The 20,954-nt window shown below is 37.1% G+C and overlaps 1 long non-coding RNA gene across 7 annotated transcripts in view; it reads left to right on the top strand.

Annotated features, from left to right (window-relative positions):
- LOC309606581 overlaps positions 1-20,954 on the top strand; it is a 73,039-nt gene that overhangs the window by 33,982 nt on the left and 18,103 nt on the right. For all 7 annotated transcript variants that reach the window (XR_014231951.1, XR_014231952.1, XR_014231953.1 and 4 more), the window contains one exon: positions 13,275-17,674. This is a non-coding gene — a long non-coding RNA (uncharacterized lncRNA). The remainder of the gene's footprint in view (positions 1-13,274; positions 17,675-20,954) is intronic.

The following is a 20,954-nucleotide window of genomic DNA, read 5'->3' as shown; positions in this document are numbered from 1 at the left end:
GTTTGCTGAGTCCCAGGAAACAAAGTTCTGGAAAACAACACTGTCCAGTCCTCAGGATTTTTTCTGCTCATCTTTTTTTTCCTTAATACTATCCCTCAGATTGTTTCATGATCCTATTATGCTTTATGACCAAACTAATGACTTCTGAGTGGATTAAAAACAAACCAAGTTTCTTCTTTGTTTTCTTTTGTATTTCCTTTACCCTTTCTCCATATTCCTACAAACTGCAATTTTAAGCATGCAGTGAAATCACACAGATAGTATTTCTCAAAGGGAATTATATCAAATGTGGTTTACTTCATTTTTATAAAAAACATTACTTGGACTCCACATTTCTTTCTTTCGTGTTTAGGTTCAGGAGGATGTTAAGTAACATTATTTCTATTTAGCCCATTATCTCAAGTTTCAGCATAATAATGTCCCTGCCTTAAGGTAGAGGTTAGTTTAATTATTCAAATCTCAGTTGAAAGAATTCTGGAGAACTCTATCCAAATCACCAGACATTTACATTAGCTAACTTCCTGTTGGAGGATAAACAGTCTGCAGATGCTGAATATGAAAGATAGGAAATAATGCCCATTCACAATATTTGTCTACTATTCCTGCTGCAGCTAAGATTATAAAAGATAGAACGTTAACTTCAATAAAAGAGAGCTTGAATTGACAAGACTTATAGTAGAAAATATTGTGAAACAGTATACTGTCTTTTCATATGTACAGTTTATCATCATTATTTATATCAGACTATGAGAAACAGATGTAAGATGTCTGGAGTTTTCTCTAGGGAGAAATAAGTAATACTAATGAAATACAGATTATGCTTAAACAGATAATCAAGAAATTAAAATTTATGGCATCGAACAACTCTTGGCATGGGAATGATCTACTTGAAGCTTCTGAAGGCAGCGTGCACCTGAGAAGAAATATCAGATACTCTGAAAAGAGAGAAAGGGTAATTGAACATTTTACATGATTCCATATTCTCTCCTTTCTTGGCATATCAATTGTTCTTTTTTTACTTTTTTTAGTGGTTGCACTAGAGTTTGCTATATACATTTACAACTAATCCAAGTCCACTTTCAAATGACACTATATTGCTTCACATATAGTGTAAGTACTTTATAAAAACAAAATGTTCCTAGTTCCTCCTTCCTACCCCTTATATAATTGCTGTCATTCATTTCACTTATATATAAGCATATATACATACATGAACATACATAATCAAATACATTGTTGCTATCATTATTTTGAACATTCAGTTATCCTATAAATCAATTAAGAATAAGAAAAAGAAAAGTTTTATTTTACTTTTCCTTATTCATTCTCCAGTGTTCTTCTTTTATGTAAATCCAAGTTTCTGACCTATATAATTTTCATTTTTTCTAAACAACTTCTTTTAACATTTCTTTCAAGGCAGATCTACTAGCAACACATTCTCTCAGTTTTTGTTTTTTTGAAAAAGTCTTTATATTTCCTTCACTTTTGAAGGATAATTTTCCAGGGTACGGAATTCTATGTTGCTAGTTTTTTTCTCAACACTTTAAAGATTCCACTCCCTCTCTTCTTGCTTGTATGGTTACTGAGGTGAAGTCAGACATAACTGTTTTGTTTGCTTCTCTTTAGGCAAGGTGTTTTTTTCCTCTGGCTTTTTTCGAAAATCTTTCTTTATCTTTATTTTCTGAAGTTTTAATGCAATATGCCTAGGTGGAGTTGCTTTTGTTTGTTTTTTTTTTTGTTTTTTTTTTTAACTTGGTGTCGGACATTAATTTGGAGACATTCTCAGTCATTATTGCTTTAAATATTGCTTCTGTTTCTTTCCATCTTTCTTCTCCTTCTGTTACATGTATTGTTACACCTTTTGTAGTTGTCCCACAGTTCTTGGATATTGTGTTCTTTCTTTTTCAGTTTTCTTTCCCTTTATTTTTCAGTTTTGGTAATTTCTAATGCGTCCAGCAATTTGTCAATTACACTTCAGGTTTTCCTACCCTAATATTGGTTCCTGCTTATAAGTGTCTGCTCTGGTAAGTTATGACTCTCTGTATCTGCCTGTTTGTCTCTCCAGTTTTGGGGCAGTAGTTTGCCCTGTCACTCTACTTCTCTGACGGATCTAAGAAGAGTTGTTGATTTTTCAGTTTGTTCAGTTTTTCTACTTGTTGTTAGAATGAAGATTTTCAATCTCCTTACATTTAGTTTTCAGAGGCTCAGTTTCATTATACAGTAATGAATGCATCTGCACCCTCTATAGTAATTAACTTTTTTAAAGTAAATAGGACATTCAAAAAATTATGTTAAAGACACATTTGTTTTTCATTCAAAATGAAAACTATTTTATCTCATCTCATGGAAAATGTATACATTTATAATTTAAACTGAATACACCAAAGAGAAGCAAATATGGAGGCAATTTTTCAATTATTCATGCTGAAATTAGATCTTAAATCCTACAGAGAAGCTGGGCAGGATTCATTCTCTGAGACCAATAGCTGCTCATCAAAGAACTATGTTCATTTTAGGTCTAAAGTTACATAAATGCTGAAATCTTATGTGATCCTACTACCCATTATAAGATATTTAACGTACAGCAGGTGTTATTTAATGGGATGAAAAAATTACATAGATAGTTAATTCTATAGTAAGTCACAATGAGAGAGTCTCAGAAAACACAGAGAACTGAAATGATAGTTCATTTTTTAAGAACACTTTAAACAGTTTCTGAAAAACATGAATTTTCCCATGAGCAAAAAACAAAGCAAACAAACAAAAAACTAAAACAAGGCATGAATATAGAATGCTCCAAAGATACCATATAAACTGCAGAGCTCATCTGTTGCTCATCAGAAAACTGAGACTATATCAGACCTTCACAGAAACTTCTGTAAGTATGAGTGAGTGGTATAGAGGCATGAAAGGCAGCTGGACTTTTAAAGGAGAGGGTTCATAGGTTTGAGATTCATTCTAAGTGTTGAGTGGAGCAAAGGCACAATGAAGAAAACAATGATCTCACCAGGGAAGAAGAACTAAAAGGATTTCCTGAAGATTATGGGTCAAGAGAATGACACAGATATGGGTGTTTTTGGATTTATAGTGACATCAGCTGTTGAAAAGTTTACATATCACACATTGTCTAAATGGACCCAGATTTGCAGAGGTGAAATGTCAGCCTGCTAATCTAATATGTCTCTTAGCTTCAGAAGACAAGGGAATATATGCCTAATTATTATGCAGGGAAAACAGGTGGAGATGATGTGGACATCCAAGTGATGGGGTGATGGATCTTTGGCCATTCATTTTCCTCCTCAGGACATTGAGTGTCTGTTCTCTTCTCCAGGGAACTGCCTGACTTTCTGCTCACTATTTTCCTGGTTATTTGGAAAAGAAGTTAATTACCCACATAGATTACATTATGTTCTTCATAATTTCAACTCCTCAAGGCAAACCCCCTGTCCGCAAACTCAAACAGAATACGAATTTCTCTTCTGTGTCCCTAAATACTTGTGCATATCTGTGTCATAGCCCTTATCACTCTGTATGGCAGTAGGTTTCAACTTTTTGGTTTTTGAGCATAGAATTTTTGCCAGAATATTTGAAGACATTAACACGTATCTATCAACGTCACTGTGTTCACTGGGTAGCACTTCAGTCTTGTGTTGCTATTTGAGAGGGACATTTAACCTGCTGATTTATACACTCAGGAGGAAAACTTCTCAAACTTTTCAGTAAAGTGCACAATTTCTCAACAGCTATGGCTTAATATCGCATCTCTTACTCCTCATGGTTTTTTTTCCTGCAATATGCCACAGTGCATAAACTGTTCAACCCCTCTTTCATCTCATTGTATATATCCTACTTTGTAATAAATAAAAATTTAAGTGCTCAAACTTTGGCACGTGCCTCTGGAAGATTCAGAGTATACCAATGTCACCTCATAGTGGCTGAGAACCACTGATTTATCAAAATGGTTGGGCTTTTTTTTTTTTTTTTTACTATTACAGTTAAATAAATGAATCATTTGAATTGAGCATAAGATACTGTTAATATTAAGTCTATATAGTACAAATGGAAGAATTTAAAGGACTTTAAAAAAATATGGCATGCTCTAAAATGTGGGCATTTAATTTTTTAAGTCCCGTAACTCTGACCTAAGCAGCCACTAATTTTCAGAACTTTCATGTAAAGATTTTGCAAATATGCCTGCTCTTTCTTCCTTGATCCTGGCCTCTTCTCTGTCTTTTGCTTAGCACAAACATTTCCTGGCTCTTCCCTAAAATTTCATTATAACTCAGAAGTTACATAAGCCTCAGCATGAAAAACTTTAAAACATTAAACCTCTTTTTTTTTTTTTAAAGCTGAGGAATGTATTTTATGGGGTCTGCCCAGGACAGTTCATTATCACAAAGCTAGTTGTGGCACCTAAATAATTAAACTATAACCAATATACGTGTGAAATCACTGACTAAAGCTTACCTTGGTGACTGTTTGCCATTAAATTAGTAGGATAAATAATTTATGTCAAAATGGAGGCCTGAGATAAAGCCATTAAAACTGATAGGACTTGTTCATTAATTTTAAGAAATTAGATGAAACACAATTCCCCAAGTGCAAGCTATTCTGTGGCAAAAAAGGTGTGTTAGCTCTATAGTTGTATAGATGAGGATTATGGAATTGCTCAGCTGATGTGATAGCTAATGGAGTAGGTGTGTATAAAGCATTGTGCTAAATATATATGGAAGAAAGGGTGAGTGTCTATGTGAAGCAACCAAATCAGTACAAAAAAATTCTTGGGTTAAAAAAAATAGAACTGTTTATTTTGGTTTTCAATTTATGGCAATGATTCTTGAATTTTGATTGGTCTCAAATCATTTATCCCCAAAGAAAATCTGATTCAATAGGTCTAGGGTGAAGCCCAACAATATTCTTTTAAAATGAGCACTGCAGATGTTTCTGATGCAAGTGATTAGTGGACCAAATTTTAAGAAGCACAGGCCTGTGCAGTTTGATGTGTTTGACCACCGCATCAGCCAGGTCCCTGTCTTGTTCACGTGTATAGCTCTAAACTTAGCTTGGTGCCTTCACTCAGTAAACATCGTTTCTCCAAAGAGCACTTGAGCCTAGGTCTGTGCACAGAGTGGACAGCAAGGCAGACAGAGCTTTGACTGTGTGGGTGGAAGGAGCCCTTTTCAACACCTCATCTCTTAGGACATTCTCTCAAGGTGGCTCTTTTTTGACAGCTGACATTCTGGTGGGGACTATGATAGAAATATGTCAAAGAAAATAGTTGAAACCAAGAGTTAGACTGGTCAATCCACAATGGAAACATCAGTGTTTTCAGGGTAAGTGTCAGTCTGTTTGGGATGCTATAACAGAATACGATAGACCAGGTGGCTTAGAAACAACAGAAATTTATTTCTCACAGTTCTGCAGTCTGGAAGCCTAAGATCAAGGCACCAGCATGGTTTTGTTCTGGTCAGGGCCCTCTTCCTGGTTCATAATGGGTGACTTTTCAATGTGTTCTCACATGGTGGAAGGGGGGTAGAAAGGAAAAACTGACTTATCCTGTCTTTCTCCTTAACTTTCATGCTACAGCCATACTGACAGCACTTCTGATGCCAGATGTATGGGTTTTTTCCCTACACCAAACAGTTCTTTGTGATACCAGCTGAGTGTCCTGCAATTCAATTCAACTCTGACACTAGCTGGAGTTAGCACAGACTCCATAGGTTAAGGGCTCAGTCCCATGAGACAGCCCACCCCCTCCCTTCAGATGCCAATGGCAAGTAGCAGGTCCCCAGGTCACCCACAACTTCTGTCTGACTTGGCTACAAATCGGAGGTTCCCATGACTCCCCCTCCTTGGAAAGACCAAATATTAGAACAGAAGATGCTATTCTAGATGCTCCTAGTACTCTTATCACTTAGGAAATTACGAGGGTTTTAAGAGCTCTGTGCCCTGAACCAGGGGCAGAGACCAACTGATGTATTTTCTATTACTTCATAGGGGCTAGCTGGCTTTCTGGGGCCTTTTACAAAAGCACTGACCCCATTCACGAGAGCCCCATCCTCATGACCTAAGCACCTCCCTAAGGCCCCACCTCCTAATACCATCACATCAGACATTAGGGTTTCAACTTACGAAATCTGGGGGGATACAAACATTCAGACCATGGCAGTGAGACAGATAGGAAGAACTGTGTTGCTTTCTTTCTGTTTTGCTCCCTTGCAAGCCAATAGGGCTGACCTCATTTCTTGGCCTAGACCCAAGGATGTTCTCCTATTGTTAGAACTGGGGGAGTACCCTGGACTAGTGGAGAATACAACATCAAAGGAGTAGTTGTCAGTCTTATGATTACATGAAAGATGCTAAGTGAACAGGTAATAAGGGCTGCTAACTTAGGGGTGGTTGGGGGAACTACACTGAAGAATTGCTGTTTAAGTTGAGAATTGAAAAGTCAGGGGAATTTAGCAAAGTAAAGAATACAGGAGTTGGGTTGAGTGGTGGAGATTTTCATGGAAAGCAAATTGAATGCATACTGGGGTGACTTTGAGGAAGAAAGCCTAATTTGTAACAAAAGCTGAAAAACCAGTAAGGCTGGATCCCTAGAGAATGATGGGAGATAGGCTGGGAAGATAAGCAGGGTTTAGACCAAGGAGAACTTTACAAGTCACTGAAGTTTTAAACTGAGTGACTAAGCACTTAATAAATATTGTGATTGAATATCACAATAATCTCAAAGTTGAGAAATAATCTCAAAGTTCATAAATAAATTTTGTGATTGAATATCACAATAATCTCAAAGTTGAGAAATAATCTCAAAGTTCATAAATTTCCTTGAACCTTGATATGGCAGACCCTACTTACATGCTAACAGAACTCCAGTTTGTTTGAGGTTAGCAATATACCCAACCCCAGGGCATGAATCAAAATAGGTCTAGTACAATCATGTCTGTTTTCTTCCTGTTTGCCAGCTACTTATTCTCCTAGCCTCCCTCATGTCAAGGAATGGCCTATATCTGGCCAATCAGTTGTAAAGGAAAGTATGCTCAGGGCTTGCATTAGTTTCCTGCTGCTGCTATTACAAACTACCACAAACTCAGTGCCTGAGCACACAGATGTATCCTCTTAAAGTTCTGGATGCCAGAAGTCCAAAATCAATCTCATTGGGCTAAATTTGAGATGTCAGCAGGGCTGTTCCTTCAGGCAACTCTAGGAGAGAATCAGTTTCCTTGCCTTTTCTAGCTTCCAGCGGCCAACTGCATCTTTGCCTTGTGATTCTTTCCTCACATCACTCCAACTTCCTGCCAGTCATTATATGAACTATTTTTCTTCTGTGTCAAACTCTCTCCACCTTCCTCTCATAAGGACCCTTGTGATTACATATAGGGCTCACCTAGTTAATCCAGAATCATCTCCCATCTCAAGATCCTTAATCATACCTGCAAAGTCCTTTTGCCATATAAAGTAACACTCACTGGTTCTCGGGGCTAAGATGAGGATATGGTGGCTATTATTCCACCTACCGGGTCTTTGGGTAAGTATTTGCTTTCTGATCATTGGAGAGCCCTCTTTTCAGTCTCCCCCTTCCTTGCTAAGAATTCATGGGAGAGATTTTTTTTGTAGCCATGGTTTTTTATTAAAATTTTTTAAAATAAATTTTTTCCAGCCTTATTGAGGTATGACTAACAAATAAAAATTGTATGTATTTAGACTGTACAGTGTGATGTTGTTTTTTTAAGGTGTAAGATGTGATGATTTAATATACATATACATTGTGAAATGATTATCACAATTAAGTTAATACATCTATCATCTCAGTTACTTTTTTGGTGAGTGTGTGTGTGTGTGTTGAGAACACTTAAGATCCACTCTCTTAGCATATTTCAAGTATGCAATACAGTATTATTCACTGTAATCACCACAACTTAATCAGCATATAACTGAAAATTTGTACCCTTTGACCAACAGGCTCTCCATTTCCCTTACCCTTGAGCCACTGGCAACCATCATTCTACTCTCTGGTTCTTTGGGTGTGACTTTTTTAGATTCCATACATAAGTGAGATCATACAGCACTTTTCTTTCTCTTCCTGGCTTCAATCACTTAGCATAATGTCCTCCCCAGGTTCATTTTTGTGGAGGCTCAGATGCTTGGAGCTGCTGCAGCCATTTTATAACTGGTAAATGACATCAAAGGATGAAAACCCCACACTAAGGACAGAGAGAGGCTGGGCTCTTGATAGCAGTGTTGAGCTACTGCACAGAACCGTGAACAATATGCCTCCAAATTTCCTTTAGTGAAGACAATTAACTGACTTTTCTATTGATGCCACAGTTAGTAGGTATTGTTACTTGCAGCTGAATACATCCTCATGGTTCCGTTTGACAAATGAAGTTCAGTGCTGTTTGTAGCCAGGAAAACGTTATATTATTTCAATATTATGTGGATCAGACTTTAATAATATAGACCTTAATATTAATATAGAACCAGAAATTTGCACAGACAGAGGAGAATGAAGAGAATATCTGGTTCAGCCTCTTTATTTTAAAGATTACTAATTTGAAGCTCAGAGAGTTGATAGATTTCTACAAAGTCAACAGCCAAAATTCATTCATAAGTAGGATTACAATTTCATCTCCTGGCTCCTGGTTCAACAATATTTCCCCTACCCATGAAGCCTTGGAACAATTGAAATGATAACTGGGAGGGGAAAAAAAGGCAAAGAACAAACATCTTACACTTTCTCTGGGATGCAGGCTTTAACTAGGTTTCAAGTTCTTCTAAGATAATATAATTTAATGGGGAGAGCTCTTGACATTAAAAGGCAAAATTTGTATTTAAAAGGCTAGGATCGTGACACATTAAAGCACTTTCAGGAGGTTAGCAATGAATACCAAGAATAACTGATGGTTGTTATGATACAAGAACAAAGAAGTTGATTCTCTGGAATTAAAGGTGTTTCAGTGTCATTGTTGCTCATGAGGAGGAGTAGACACCTGGATTTCTTTTTTTCTCAGGACAGCTTTATCCAAATAAAACTCGGTGTGTTTCACCACCCATAATGGAAAGTGCCCGTCACTCCTTGAATATCATCATATGGTTGGTGGCCGGTGGATAATGGAGCACTGAGTGTCAAGGTGACTGGCTTTCAATGAACACAAAACTAAAAATTATAGACCTGTCATTCCAGAGGCAGGCCACAATTAGCTGTCTATGCAACTTGAAATTTCCATTTTGCCAGCTGAATAATCCGTTGACTGGAGTTTCTCATTTTGGATGCATTTCCAAGCCTTTTGTGTGCTGGTCTTTTAAAATGTGGATTCTAATGTAAATAAACAGTGCACTTAATCAGAGGTATTCTTTTTTAGAAACATCCCCTTCCCAAATACAGACAAACCCCAATATTGTTTTAATAGTTTGTCACACAAACTATTAAACAAAACAATTTAAACCTTAGGTATTTTATTTAGGGATAGTAAAAATTCAAGCTGAAAAATGAGAATCATGCCTTAATATCTGGGAGTTCAGGGTTGAAAAAGAGAAATAGAGTTTTTGGCAGTTAGATGAATTGATAAGATCACCAAGTGAGAAGTAAAATCAGTGCTAAAAGTCAAAACTGGGGAATTTTAGTCTTGGAAACACTTACTGGCTGAAAACTGTCTGTTTACCTGTTTTCTATCTAGATTTGGTTTCTAATTCTATATCTGAGTTCTATCTTTCCTCTATCCTAGTCTTTCAGAGCTAGAGAAAATGATTCCAAAGTGAGGTCTATTGGAAAATTGTATTGCAATTTCCATTCGTTTGCTGTAAATGCAGTAAACTCCAGGACTCTGCAGTCTCAGATCTGATTCTGGACCATCTACTTGAACCTGGATCTTCACTACCCTCCATGTCCCTTGCCCCCAGTCCGCAGTACTCTCTGCCTCACTTGGATGATCCCTGTCTAAGTTTAAATTGACTGGCCACAAGGACGCAAGTAAAGTTGACAATCAATACTAATTAAGGAAAAGATCAGAAGTCTGGATCAGAAGTCTTTGAGTGAAATTCTCTCTACAAGTCTTGGAAATCTCATGATTCTATTTAACTTTCCATTATCGTTTGAATTACTGAAAATGTTAGGCAAGTTTACATGAAATAGAAGAGGTTTGCTAGGCACAGAAAAAAATTGAATTTGTATTGTATTGAAATAGGTCCTAACTAGACTGCTGATGGTGAAATATTGACTATTCTATTGTTTTGAATGACTGAGTGTCATATTTTACTGGGAATTGATTTCTGAGGCTCAGTCAAGGAGTGATTGAATTTGCAATTAGAGTCACTCTGTTGTGTAACTCAGATTATGCAAAGACCATTCTGAAACAGCAACTGAGATTTAACCCAGGATGTAGTGCATGGTTTCTCTTTAATTTCTCTTTATTTGTTGTTGTGTATTCAGTTTTTAAAAGAGCAAAAGACTTTTTTCATCTCTCTAGAAAAAAAAAGGACGTAATCTAGGCTTGACTATCTGTTTGATAAGAATCTAAACCTAGCAATTGGTTAATATCCTGTCTCCCATTTCAAAAAATAGTAAGCTTCGTAATTTATTCCTAATGATTAGCACAAAAAGGGAAAGGCTTTTCAAAACCAAGATAGAATCTCTTTAATTCCAAAAGTGTCCATTTAAGAAATATAAACTGTGAAGATAAGCAAAGGCTATTTTCTCTAAAGGAAAGCATTTTCAAATGAACAGAACAAGCAAATGTGGATTTAATTAGGTGGAGTCAGATGGGTATTAATTATTCACCTTTCCAGGGCGAGAATAGCGTTGCTGAAGAAATGAATAAGGCATGCTACTGGCTTCTTTCCTTTCCTTTCTGTTGCTGCTGCTCTGATCTGAACTCGCTGAAGATGTGATAGCAGGGGGACAGAATGAAAATTTCTCCTTCCCTTCACAACTGGGGGTAGATTGTCTTTGAAAAGCATAGTATCTTCCATTGAAATAAAATGTTATTGACTATCCACTTTGAGACATAATAAACCTTCTTATATTTCTTTCTTATGTCTGGAATATACACACACTCATTTGTTATACTCTTTTTAACACTTGAAAAATAGCTAAAGTTTGTCCTAATTTTCAGAGTTACATATATGCTAGAATTAGAGGTAATAGCCAAAGTGGTCAAAAATTCAAGTTGATGATAGTCACACAATGACTAGACCTGTTTACTTCTGCACAGTCCCTTTTAAAAGCATTTGTTAAGCATCTGCTCCCTTGCCCAAGTAGGATGCATGATGCATATGGAGTCTACCAATGAACTATACTTAAAACCAGTGCAGTAAAAGATCAGCACTTATCTGAGTACCAAAAAATGTGTTAGTTCCAAGTGGCAAAAAGTGGAGTCAGAAAGAACCTAGGGATAAGATTTAGCAAATTTGGGTTCTACTCCTGACGCTGCTAGTGACTACATGTTACATACCTCTCAATATTTGTCAAAATATTTGTCAGTGTGTGTGTGTCGGGTGGTGGTGAGCACATGGGACAGGATGGGGCTGGAGGGAATAGAGGCAGAGAGAAACCAACCCTGAATAGTGTTTCCAAGAAGCGAAAAGACTCTGTTATCCTGTCTACGTTCTAATTACATGCGTACTCTACATGCTTTTGATTCTTTAGGTAACTTCCTGTTAACTGCCTTTTATAGCTGAGGAAACCAAAACACATGAAGACAAAGTGAGTTGGCTCAAACTGGACAGCTTGTCAATAGCAAAGCTGGAACCAGACTCTAAGCCTCTGATTTTCTGTGTAAGATACATTTTCCCCTTAAATGAGTTATTTTAACCATGGGTCTGTGAAAATACTCAGTCTTCTCAAAGTAACTCTGCATCCCTATAGGTTGTTGCAGATAGCTCTTTTAAAAATTGAAATAACTATGATCATCTTAACAAGTCCATTATAAATTTTGATCCGGTATAGAAAAATATGCTATATTTATATGTTAACTATGTTTTAAATTCCATGGCTATAAAGGAAAAGAATTGTAGATATATAGGAAAAGATTCCATTCTTAATTTTAAAACATATTTTTTTGGGGAGAGGTATGTAAAGTATAGAATAGGAGTCAAAAAACACTGAATCCACTTGTGCAACGGCTGTTCAGGTAAAATTCCTTGGTGAAGCTGGAAACCACTTGAAGAAATGTGTATTTGTATACATGTGGAGGAGTTTGTATTAAACTTGAATCATCTGGTATTATTTTTAAAAACAATATTCCTTTTGGTAAAGTCCAGGAATCAGGTAACAAAGTGTCCCTTTCATTGTGAGAGAAGTTAAATTAGGCCAGTTTTCTTAAATGATTGAAAGACTTATGAAAAATACTGTTAATCCCTATAAACATTGTCTTTCTATACACCTCTGTAAATGTATTTTTTCATAGTAGTTGCTACATTTGTAAAGAGGTAGGTGAGTCAGAAACAAAATAAATGCTATGGGGAAGGTTATTTATAGACAAAAGTAATGAATAAGCTAAACTCCAAATTAGTACAGCCCTAATAATGCGTTCTACTTCTCTTCCAAATCTCGATTGATTACTATTTTGTAACAGACTTTCTGCATATTATAACTCACTGATGCCTTGGTGTTGTTTTCTGCAGCAAAGAACTCTTTTTTTCTTTTCTTTTTTGATGGAATAAAGGTTAACCAAATTTTATAGCTTAAACTAATTTTTGAAGACCAGAATTATGCCATTGCTATAAATTATCTTAAAACTATATGTACATAAAGATTGGCCATTTAATGAATGTATTATTCTTTGTTAACATTATCGGCGGACTTATATCCCGCACTAAAGTGGTCATAAATAATACAGCAAGTGCTAATATTAAAAGCAGGTTACTATTAAAACCAGAATTTTGTGGTGCATCTTAAATACCAGCATTCTCAGGGGTCTAGTTAAAAAAAAAAAGGCAACAGAAAGTCACGGAGCAGTAGTTTATTCCTCCCCCCCACCCGCCCCCAATTCATCTGGCTAAGTTTTGTGGGGCTTTTTCTTCTCATGAAAATTATTCTGTCACATCAAGCGCGTGTGTATGTCTCTGGATCTGAATTGCATGTGAATTATACCTTGAATAGATTCCCCAAATTGGAGAAGCGCAAATGTTCCCCTTCTGAATATTTTAGACTTGTATGAGTTCTCTCATATTTTTGTTTTTGTGCAAGGCCGCTTGTAAGGCGGCCTGGAGTCTTGAATGCTGACAACCTCCATTAGCATTAATGCTGTTCTCTTATCTCCCCTCGCTCTCCTCAGCTCCCCCCTCGCTCTTTCTTGTCTGACGGTTCCCTGACACCGTTGACAAGGCTGACACCACCAATCAGCTTCGACTCAGCAAGGTCACTGTTCAGACTTGACTCGGGATTGGCTGCTGCGCTTCAGCGTGTTATTACTGTCTGATTTGATCGGAGGCAGGGGGTGGTCTCCAATCAAACAGAGAAAAGGTCCTAGAGAAGGTAATTAAATCCTGTCAGAGGCAATTATCGGTTCCAGGGCCATGACTCTGGCCCTGAATGCAGATGATCTGAAACTGTATTCTTGTAGAAATTCAAGAGGGCTCCTGGCATGGTTCAGCTAGGCATAAAGGAAGCAGCAGGCTTTCTGCAAACAATGCAGCTCTGTGTTATGAACCTTTCTGCCTTTTTTCCCCTTTCCCCGAAGACTTCTGTTTTCACTGATCAAAAATATTCCTTTTCAGGTCACATTCTAATTAATTTAATAGACAAGGTTTTCCTTTCTGGTACATAAATAATGACAAGTTTTACTAAAGAACTTCTGCCCCCAACACGGGCTGTAACAAACAGCCTTTATCAAGGCAAACCAAAGCCTTTAATAGAAGGGCACTAATCTGTAGTTTGGGCGAAGGGAGAAAAAAACATTTAAAGCCTCTAATATGGATGTTCTGCCTGAGGTGGATCCTGCCCTGTTTATACCTTCCCGTGCTCATGATGGAGTTTGCTGCTGTGACAAATCTTGAAGTTTCTCTGACGTAGTCTAGTGATGGCAGTGTGCATTTAATGACTACAGTTTCTAAAGGACAGAGAAAAGCTGCCACAGATTTCACTCTGTGAAGAAAGGACTTCTCCCTACCCTTCAAAAGAATATTTAGGAGAGTTAAAATTTTAAATTGAGCCTGGGAAATAAAAACAGAAAGAATGGAATGTTGTATTTTTTTTTAATTTTACTCTATTTTATTTATTTATTTATTTTGGCTGCTCCGCACGGCATGTGGGATCTTAGTTCCCCGACCCGGGATGAAACCCTTGTCCCCTGCACTGAGAGCACGGAGTCTTAACCACCGGACTGCCAGAGAAGTCCCAGGAATGTTGTATTTTTAATTGGGAAGAGAAAGCTGAGATAAACTCCATAGGTGCCCTTCTGCTCATCTATAGACAGAAGACTTTGGTTTTGTTTCCTGTGTGATTTCTCTTCAATTGTTATTAAATAAGCTTTGAAGTATGGTTTTTGCCCAAAGAACCCAGCCCTAAAAGGTAAATCTCTCTCCCCTTCCTGAATCATTATTAATTGTTCTCAGTGGTATTAACCAGTTTAGCATGAAAAATATTTGATAGGAGGAAGGTACTTCATTAAGTGTCTATATGCTCACCCTACTGGCTTTAACAGACTTTATGAAATATCGCTCTCAATTATTGTCAGTCTTCCAAATGGATAGCCTTGATTTCAACCTTTGTGTTTGTGAGGCTGGGTATTACTTTTTCCAGAATAAGATGTTCAAAACACCATTAAAACAATTTCTGTATTGTTGCTGATGAATCAGTTTAACCACCAGGGTTTCTCCCGAGGGAACAGTTAACTTTCCTCTAATCTTGGTTGTTTTCTTTGTTTCTAAAACACCATATTCCTGACTTTATTTGTTTTGGTGAAACATAAACAGATGCTTTAAGCAAAACATCATTTAAAAAAAGTTGTCCCTGCTACGAGTCCCTTAATCCGGATGAGGTATCAGGCTGGGAAAGAAATTGGTGGGAGATGTTAATAATAAGGAGAAGTGCTTTGGACACTGGTCGGCTGAGTTAAAAAAAAAATCTCAAGTCCAAATCTGCACACATGACTGTGAAAATGATGTTTAATTCATCCCATATTGCATTGTTGGAACATCAAAGGCTTCATCAACTTCCCTAATAAAGATAAAATAGATACGGAGATAGAAGCAAACTGCTCAAGAATCTGGCAGCATATTTTAGATCATCAGGTTTGCTACTATTACAGAACTATTTCACTTTTCCTCCATGTGAGTGACAACTTTGTTTCATTTTTCATCTAGGATGTTTATTTTTATTTGACCAACCATTGTATATTATTGTGTCATGAGATTATTTTGTTTTGTTTTGTACTGAAGTGGTAGCTATTTTACTGAAGACACCCCTTCTGAAAGAAATCTTTATCTGTGAAGAAAAGAAAATTTTTGTAAATAAAATGAAAGGAAAAACATTTGAAATATTTTCAAATTATAAATAAATTATAAATAGTAATTAAGATCAGTGCTCCTCAAAGAGGGGAAAAAAGAAAAAAAGAAAACCTGGGTCACATGTGCCTCTTTTACTGGAGTCCTCTGTACTCCAGGTATCTTTATCCTTTTTGCTCTAGATGCATCTTTCAAGCTCCCTCACTTGACTGGGAGCTGCTTAAGGATAGGGATGGTGTCCTACTCCATCCTGTGTACTCAAAAGCCAATAAATTGAAGACTGTCTTATTCTACAGACCTTTATAGGATGCCCCTATGGGCCTCTGTGAGATGGGACCACTCCCAAGTTGAGATCCTGGAAATCATCAATAACCATACAGTAACATTATTTAATCAGACAAGGGAGTTAACTAAAATGTCCTACTGTGGCATTATGTGATGGCTCTTAGCTGTGTCAAAGTGTTTGATTAGTGCTCTAAATAAAGATGGGAGTTCTTTGTTTTTACTTAATTTTGTGGCCATTGAAGCACCAACCATCAGAACTGCCTTAATGCAAAATATCTGAGATCATTGTACCTTTAAAAAGGTTTGTAAACAGAACTCTCCAGGGGACATTATGTTGTGTTCAATGCTGAAATGTATTTTAAAATTTACAACGATTATGCAAAACATGGAAAATAATTCACATTTATCTCCTTATGTTCAGTTGCTTTGGTCAGTGTTATTGGATTGGGAAGAGTGGATTTGCCTTTTAATTGGTCTTTTCCAGATTTCTGGTGAGATTCCTACCACCACTGATGACAGGAGTATACACAGCCCAAACAAAGCCCACTGAGGTACATTTTCAGGATGGTGCATATGGGAACAATAATTTATGAACAGTAATAGGAGCTGGGTATGCAATTCCCTGCCTAACACCAGCATAAGTGTACCCCACTGATTACTGAGTGCACTGAAAATACTTGAGTAAAAAAGATAAAAGTCATCTGCTGTTCACCTCGTTTGTAAGTTGGAATTCCTCGAAAACAATTGGAAAAAAAAAGAATGATGTGAAAATCACGATTAAGCATTGTGTAGTAAGAACTATATATTTTTTAAAAGGGGGGTTGGCAGTGAAAAATTAGCTAGACCTTGCCACATAGGGAATGAAAAAATTAACTTTCCCTGTTCGGTGATATTGCTGCAAATTCGCTGTGTTGCAAGCTGCATTTCACCCCTCAAGGGATCTGGAAACTTATCAGATTTTATTAATTTATTGGCTCTGTGCTGAGGTGTATTGTAAACCAATTTTAAGTACTTCATTTTGCTATTTATTCACTGCTTCCTAAAAGAAGCAGCCTTTCCTACAAACCCTGAGGGTTTCCATAATCAGTTATATTATAACTTTCCTCAACCTGAGGATATGAAATCTAAATACATTTAAATGTTTTATTTGATGTGGGTGGGTGTCACCTTCATTCCTGATCTGCAAAATTAGGGACATATACTTTCAGCATTGGCATCAGGGTTGGGGATTGAGGTTGTGATTGAAGGAGTACCCCTTCTTCCTATTTATAGTAGGTGGCAGTTTTACCCCTCCCCTTCTTCTGGAGACAAAAATCTGCACATGTGGATGGTGGAGTAGAAATGCTCATTTTAGAAGGAGCATGAAATTGACTGGCAAGGTCAGAGAATGGTGGAGAGGAGGGGAGAGCCGCGGTTTGGCACCAGGAGATCTGAAGGCTAAGAAAAGGGAAGGAAGAAAATGTGGGAGTGTTGATGGGACGAATGGGAGAGAGGTGAGGTCGGGGTGGAGGTGGAGAGAAGAAAAAGAAAACCTCTCTGGTAAATGGAAGCAGGGAAGGGCACCCAACTAGAAGTCACAGGACTTGGTGGTTCTAGATCGGGTTCTGTCCTAACTAGCTGCCAGGGGTGATAGCTGTAATCAGTCCTGCTCAGCACCTGCTCCATTTCCTTCCCTCACCCCAGGGTTGCCAGGTAAAATACAGGGTGCACAGTTAACTCTGAATGTCAGACAAATAAGAATAATGTTTTAGTAAAAATATGGCCCAAGTGTTGCATGAGACATACTTATACTAAAAAATGTATTCCATATTTATGTGAGATTCTGATTTTATTGGACATCTTGTATTTTCTTTGCTAGATCTGGCAACTCTACCGCCCTGACCCACAGTGATATCTGGAGCTTCGTGCAGGAAGATGCAGAGGTTCTGTAAGCATGGGGGCCAAGGTCAGTGTCAGTCTGAAAATTGCCCCTTGGTCAAATTTCTGCTAAGAGCCTTGAGGTTTGTTTATTTCTTGCCTCTTACCCCTGTCATCTTTAGATACCACCGCAAATATTTTCTCTTTCATGTTTTAATACCTAAACGCCTCTGTCCTTCTACTGCCCTCCTATTAGCCACTCTCTTCCTCTCCTTCTCTCAGCTCTTCCCACAGTGTGTCCAGGAGTCCACAGTTCATTATTGTTTATCTACATGTTTGAGTTTCCTCCTCTCTTAATGGAAACGCTGTTCTTCCCTGAGGATCTTACTTCCTTTGTAGCTGTCTTAAGTGGAGACCACTCTCTGTGAGTTACTCCAAGAACTATGGAGCGAGGACACAGAGGGGACATTCTCACTGTAACTTCCAAATCCCATGAGAGCCCATTCCCTGTCTTTACCACACTCTTCCCTTCTCTGCTGGCAACTTCTCATCTCCTGTTCATTCTCCATAGGTAATAAAGCCTCTGTCAACTGCCTCACCCAAAGACAAGTGAGTGAGGCCGTTCTAGACCATCCAGCCCCAGCAGAGCTGCCAACCAATGACAAAAGTCAGCTGATTCCACCTAGACTAGAAGAGCTGCCCCAGCCTTTTTGGCTGTCCCTGTCATCGCAGCCAACTCACAGAACATGAGCTAGATAATAAATAATTGTGGTTTTTAGCTACTAGGTTGTGGGGTACTTGGATCATCTTTTCCTTTTTATATATAAATTCTATCATTATCCTTGAGAATTTCAGTGTCCATATAGAGATTTTACAGACATGCTTTCCTTACATGATTTGGCTTCTTCATCTTTGAAGAACTTTACCTTCATTAAAAAAAAAAAATTACAGCTAACATTAATGGTTAGGATATGGAGAAAGAGGCAGAAGAGGATAAGGGGGAGTGGGACCAAGTCTCAAAGTTGTAATCTAAAGGATTGAAATATTTTTTGGATGGACAGCAGAAATGATGACAGGCAAGTTGGAAACCTTATGATGAAGGATAGTCAAGTCTAGACAATTTAATCAAACTTCTCTGTCTAAAAAATATCTTCCCCTCAATCTGCCATGGGCCATACTCCCCCAAATATTGATAAATACTCAAGCCAAAAAAATGAACAAGGTTTGGTTCAAATAGGCTGTAATTAAAGAATGTCTATAATTGTGGGGACTCAATCTAACAATTGTGTGATAATGATGAATTTTTTTCATTTTTAAATAATTGACACCTTGAGTTCTGAAGAGATGAGATGCCAATAGATATATTTCAGTGCCTTCCAGAGAAGAGATAGGAGTGATAACCTTCAAGTGGTGGTAGAGGTAAAAAGAAGGAAATAATATGGGGATAATGGGAAAGGGAGATAAATTTTACGAGCTCGTAAACCTAATGAAGAATAGGCATTAACAGTGGAGGAAGATGCTGAAAAGAATGGACTCTATTGGGCATTTCATCCATTTTATGAATCAATAAATTCAACTCTTTGGGCCTTGTTTTCTTCCTTTGTAAAATCAGTGAGTTAGACTAAAGCTGGGACAGCACATTTTTGGCATGCTTACTACCACTCTCCCTTTCCATGACCAGGTCAGAGTTTGATAATCAGTTATAGCCCATTCAGCTATGTCCTGTTCAGCTTGGATGTAGCTTCTGAATCTCCTTTGGTCTAGCAATCCAGGAAACACCATCAATACAGTAGAGGTAACATCTGAGATGAAAACCTCTTCCTTTACCCTAGACTAAATTATCGCAAACAACCTTTGGAATATTAAAATTCATCATGCTTAATATGGAAAAATCTAAATGCTTCTTTCCATCTCTGCTTTAGGAGATGACGCAAACAGTGGCATATTATATATAACCTGGACACTCACATCAAATTACTTCAAGTTCTAGAAAAAAAGTCAATAGAGATATTTGTTCTGTTTAATCTACTTTTCAAAATTCTAAACATGGGAAACCAAAAAAGACATTTAAATTGAATTTTCTCAAGATGAAGGGGAAAATTGATTTCTGACATGGCTAACCACCACATTATCAGATATATAGATTTCAGGGAACCAATATTCAATTTCATGAGCTTTTTTTCCTTTCCCATATATGTCTTATTGTAAATCCATTTTGAAGATACCATGATAGTTTTAAAAAATTTATTGTTGTTTCATTGGATTTTTTCCTAAAGCAGAACCCAAATCTAGCCTTGAAAACAAGTTTCCTCAAAACACAAAAACCAACCCTTCTCTCAAAGATCATCTGCATCTCTCCTCTTTGTTCTAACAGAAAGTTGCACTTCCCAAATTATGCATCATGTTGGAAAATTGTAGTAGGGTGACACCCAGTTAATTTTTTTAAAGCTTATTAACATATCTTGAATAATCTTACCCTCTGCCTATGACACCAAAGTTTGCAGAAATGTAGGCTAACTCATGTTTTGAATTTTGTTCCAACAAACAATCTTGAAAAAAGCCAGTATTGAATATATATTGAATACATAGTTGAATTATAAGAAAAATCTGACTATCTTCCTAAACTCACACTTTTTGGGGGGTCATTTCATACTTTTAAAAATTTGTTTTGTTCTCTTCAAAAATATCATCAATGCGTAATGTGGAAAACTTCAAAAACACAGAAAATAGAAAGGGAAAGAGTGACTCAAATTTCTTCCACCCCAAATTTGCCATGCTTATCACACTTTTATGTCCTTTAGTATTCCTCCCTCCCTTACTTCCCTCCCTCCCTCCCTCTCTCCTTCCAGCATCATGAAGCATCTATTGTTTTTATTGTCTCTGTTTTACCTTCAGGAACATACTATGAAAATGCTTCCACATAAAGGCACATTCCTTCTCAATAAGTTTATTAAAGTAAATCTTACAATGCACTGTACAATTTGATGAGTTTTACAAATGTATACAACCACATAATCAACACAATCCAGACAGAGAACTATTCCTCCTTCCAGTGAGTTCTTAACATTACCTCAAAGATAACTCATGTTTAGTTTTACCTGTCCTTGAGCTTATTTAAATAGAATCATACAGTTTGTAGTCTTTTAGGTTTGGCATATTTTCCTCAACATAATGCTTTTGTAATTTGTTCATGGTGCTACACATAGTTCCATCTTTTTTATTGCTGAGTAGAACTTCATGTGATATATGAATATACCACAATTTGGTTAGGTTTTGCATTCTCCAGTTAATAAACATTTGAGTTATTTCCCAGTTTTTTTGCTACTTTGAGTAAAGCTGCTGGAAACATTCTTGTACAAGTCTTTTTG

This window comes from Balaenoptera borealis, assembly GCF_965194805.1.
Source record: "Balaenoptera borealis genome assembly, chromosome: 11".
Classification (NCBI taxonomy): domain Eukaryota; kingdom Metazoa; phylum Chordata; class Mammalia; order Artiodactyla; family Balaenopteridae; genus Balaenoptera; species Balaenoptera borealis.
Note: the sequence above shows the minus strand (reverse complement) of the source record. Positions and strands in the feature narration are given on the sequence as shown.